Genomic DNA, 4558 nt, shown 5'->3' with positions numbered 1-4558 from the left:
GATGTAGCCCTTTGGGGACTTGAGGGCTAAGTCATGCAGTTTGCTGTTCTGTGGTTTTGTGGCCATTTCCCTGTGATAATCTCCTCTATTTTCCAACCCTGAATAGCTGAGGAAAAGGACATGTGATTATCAGACCGGAATGGTCAGTCACATCATAGGGAATGAAGGTCCGGGAGGGAGGCCCTAGCTCATCTCTGCCCCTGCCTGCCCAGGCAGCCAGACGGCCTGCCTGCTGCCTTGGGCTCTCACACCAACCTTGGTGCTCTCCTGGCTGTCCTCCAAACGGCCCAGGAGGTCCTGCTGGAGCTCCAGCCTAATGTTTACAGAGCCCCAGGGACCACGGCCGAGCTCAGGTCTCCAAACCAATGGAAGAACTTAACCCCCAAGTAACGGACCTTTCCTCAGGAGACCAGGAACAACTGTGACAACCGCCATGCACTAGTCTGGAGTTGACAAGTGTGTCTAGATCCTACATTCAAAACAACGGAAGAGGTGCGGGTTTCTTGATCTGTCTAGATTTCCAAATGGCGAAAACCTAGCTTAGGCTCATCACAAGGGCTTTGCTTGTGGGTAGCTCCGCCCCTTGCAGGGCCCATCACCAGTGAAGGAAACAGGGGTGGGGGTAGGTGGGGGAGGTACCAGGAGCTAAGCGAATGATCGATGGCTACACCTGTCTCAGAAGAACTAGGGGAAGAATGTAGCTGGACTCAAGGACTGTCTACATGGGTCTTGGGGATGGGTGAGGGAGGAGGACTCAGTCCCCAGAACACTTAAAGTAGTCACCCTTGGTTTTTTCTCCTTGAGAAGAAATAATTTACCAACATTTTGGAGAAATAGCATGCTGAAAGCATCACGACTTTGGTGGCCCTGACTGCGTCACCTGCTTATGTGGTATCCTGCAGCCCGCGGTGCCCTCTGACCCCTTGCTGTTCCTGAGGCAACCCGTTTTCTTTTGCTTTTAGGTGTTTTTAGAGTCACAGAGGGTAGGAATGTGTCAATTAGTTTATAATTTGTTTGCAAATAACTGAAAGCCCAATCCAACATTTTTTTTTTTTTTTTTGAGACAGGGTTTCTCTGTGTAGCTTTGGAGCCTGTCCTGGAACTCACTCAGTAGACCAGGCTGGCCTCAAACTCCCGATCCGCCTGGCTCTGCCTCCCAAGTGCTGGGATTAAAGGCGTGCACCACCACCGCCTGGCTTAGTTGTTGTTTGTTTTTAATGTTGTCCTTCGGGCTGGAGGAATGGCTTGGCAGTTAAGAGCATGTACTGTTCTTCCAGAGGACCCGGGTTTGGTTCCCAGCACCCACATTAAGCGGCTTACAACTGCGTGTAACACCAGCTCCAGGGGATGCGATGCCTCTGGTCTCCTTGGGCGCTTGCACTCATGGACACATATACCCCCCACCCCCGTCCCCATCCCCATAATTAAAAATAAGTCACAAAATGTTTATTGTCTTTATAAAGCAGAAAAAAGTACCTCAGTACCTGCTGAGGATGCTTAGTAGTTTGAAAACATCAGGGCGGGTACCTGTGATTCTCTGAAGTTTTTAGTTTTTAAACCCCTTACGTTTGCAAGGTGGCAGTTACTGTTTCCAGAATCACCTTTACTTTCAGGGTGGGAGAAAGAGAAGAATACCACAAACGTCCTTTTTTTTTTTTTTTTTTTTTTTTTTTTTTGGTTTTTCGAGACAGGGTTTCTCTGTGTAGCTTTGCGCCTTTCCTGGGACTCACTTGGTAGCCCAGGCTGGCCTCGAACTCACAGAGATCCTCCTGGCTCTGCCTCCCGAGTGCTGGGATTAAAGGCGTGCGCCACCACTGCCCGGCCACAAACGTCCTTTTATGAAGAGAAAATAACCCTTCCCTGGATCCGCTAATAAACTGCCACTTACATTTGATTGGCACGAGCAGCGTCACGTACTATGGGCAGGCAGGAAAGGGTTTAAGTTTCCCCGTGTGGGGAAGAGGAAGATGGGTAATAGACAGTGGGTGAAGATCCAGCGTTTTCTGCCATAGGAGGCTGGTAGGAAACTGGCCGATTTACCCTTGGTCCATTGCCTCAACGTATCCATCTCCCAGGTGCTAACACCGTAGCAGAGTTAGGGCCCTGCGAGGGTCTGATGGAGGGAGAGGCAGAAGGAAACAGCTTTGAACACTAGTGTTAGCTACGTGCGCAACACTGACCATGGTACCGCATGGAAACAACCTAAGGGAGGAAAGATTAGTTCCGGCTTCCGTCTTCAGAGGGTTTCACTTCATGGTGGTCAAGTCATTGTGGAGCTTGTGGCTGAGAAGGGTGTAGTGGAGGCTCTTTCCATCACAGGGGACCAGAAAACAGGACTTCCGGATCCAGGGCCTGAGCTCCTGTACCAAAGGCCAGCCTCTACTGAGGCCTTCTTCCACTAGCCAGGACCTATCTCCTCCTAAAAGTTCCCAGACCTCCCAAAAGAGTGCCCCTCCCCCCAATTTCTTCAATTGGAAATGTCCAACACAGGCTCATCATGCTTTGAAGGCCCTGGGGACCTTCCTTCAAAGCATGATGAGCTGTGGTGGACATTTCCAATTGAAGTCTTAACAATAGCAGCTTCTCACCGTATCTATTATAGGGTCTGGCTTGTAGTAGGGTGGGGTGGGGTTGGGGGTGGGAGGTGAGTGGTAATGGAAGGGAAGGTAATAGGGGAGTGGCATTGGGGGGGGGATCGTGAAGCTGCCCCCACCTCCGTGAGGGACTCATGAGGGAGTCCTGCTGTAACGGCCGCCTGACTGAAGCGGTATGCCTAGTCCTCACCCAAGACTTTCCTCTCTGGCGGTGGCTCCATCCTAAAAGCAGTATGTGGCAGTGTCTGGCTCCCGGCACTTGACTGGCGGCCGGCCCTGACCACAACCCCCTCCTCTGATGACACCCACCTTTTCCTTTATCTCCAGGTCCCCCAGATCTACTGGGAGCTGTCCACCAAGAGGGTGCTCCTGATGGAATTCGTGGAGGGAGGGCAGGTCAACGACAGGGCCTACATGGAGAAGAACCAGATAGACGTGAATGAGGTGAGTCGGGGCTAGCATGTGGTTGGGGCTGCCTGGCTAGGCCTGGGGCTCTGAGGCTCTAAGAACCTGTCCCACAGCCATCCTTCAGGGAGGGTCCCCCTACGCTTCCCCATCCGGTCCTGGGTCTATAGAGGCAATAGGGACAAGCAAGCTCTGAGCGCGAGGTTGCTGCGGCCATCTTTTCTCAGAGCAGCTGAGCCGCGGTACCCAGTCAGGGGGTCAGTCTCTTAGTCTCTTTGGTACCTGTTTATCAACTTCCATCCTGCCCTCCACCACTGCGGGACTCAAGGTGTGGAACAAAGGACTGTGGCAGTCACCTGGGTCAGTTTCACAGAGCATGGGAGAAGATGAAGCTGTGTCTTTACCTCCTGTTCCCCTGGTATCAGGAAAACTGACTAGTGGACCAGGGTCTGTACCCAACCTTCTGCTTCCTGGTCACCCCTGGGCCCCTAGAAAAGAGGAAGTTGTTAGTGCAGTCCCCTGCATGTGTGGGGTCTGATTATTCAGGGTACTCAGGCTAGAGCCAGACATCATCAGCTAAATCCTCTGTGGGGATTACAACCAGGATTAGAACCCAGGTCCTTTCTCCTCCACCTTCTCCATCTCCCTCCCATGTGGGTCCACAGTAGAACTTGCAGCCACTTGGATGATGGATACATCAGTAACTGTGCCAGGAAATTGACAGCACACCGGAAACCTGCATGTTCCCCTTGCCTTCAGCCCCTAGGGTAGGTGTAGGGGTGGTGCCCAGGTGGTTCACAGAGTCTGGCTACAGTGGGGTGCTGGGCCCCGCTGGGTGACCACCTCTAAAATCCCCCTACAAGGAAGCAGAGCCTCTGCCTGGTAGTCAGGAGATCCAGCACCTCTGCCCTGTCTTATCACTGGCATCTCCTTCTTCCAGAGATGGACTTTCAGTCCAGGGGCTCACCCCGTCCATTCACTTCTCTGGATCCAGCAAGCTAAGGCTGAAATGGCATCTTATCAGAGGTGGCTCTGATTTTCCAAGACGAGTGTAAACACAGACGCATGTGCTCTGATGACGTGGCTTGCTTGTGACCGGACCAGCTGGAGATTGGTGGACTCTGGGCAGGGTGGACCCTCTGAGCCCGGGCCCCTTTGTTCCTGCCTCCTCCATTCCTGTGCGTGTGGGAAAAGCCATGATCCAGACAGACAAACCTTAGCGAGCACCCAGATCTTTCAAGAATGAAACAAGCCAGTCTCAACCTCTCTGGTCCTCAGTTTTCTTAGTGGAGGTGATGGAGCAGCTGACCTCTAACAAAGGATCCTTCTATTTGGATATTTTTGTAGCCTAGTGACTCTGTGGCTTAGTGAGCACCGACTCAGGATGGTTCAGGAACCCTCTGTTTCAGAACCATTAGGGGAGTTTGTGTAGCTATGCAGATTCCTGGGAACCACCCCAGGGCGCACATGAGGATCTGGGGTGGGAAAGGGTTTGCAGAGTCTCCAAGTGGTCCACAGAAGACCTCACCCAGGATAAAGCCCTCAAGCTGTCAGTGCTC

General features: G+C 52.4%; 1 long non-coding RNA gene across 2 annotated transcripts; it reads left to right on the top strand.

The window, feature by feature from the left end:
• Positions 1-20: 20 nt before the first annotated feature.
• LOC114698826 lies at positions 21-4261 on the top strand. 2 transcript variants are annotated; one of them, XR_005090672.1, is made up of 3 exons: positions 21-492; positions 2922-3038; positions 3940-4261. It is a non-coding gene; the product is annotated as an uncharacterized LOC114698826 (long non-coding RNA). The 2 variants fall into 2 exon arrangements; XR_005090671.1 differs by lacking the exon at positions 21-492 and having other exon boundaries at positions 2810-3038.
• Positions 4262-4558: the final 297 nt, after the last annotated feature.

This window comes from Peromyscus leucopus, unplaced genomic scaffold, assembly GCF_004664715.2.
Source record: "Peromyscus leucopus breed LL Stock unplaced genomic scaffold, UCI_PerLeu_2.1 scaffold_48, whole genome shotgun sequence".
NCBI lineage: Eukaryota > Metazoa > Chordata > Mammalia > Rodentia > Cricetidae > Peromyscus > Peromyscus leucopus.
This window is presented reverse-complemented; position numbering and strand designations above follow the sequence as displayed.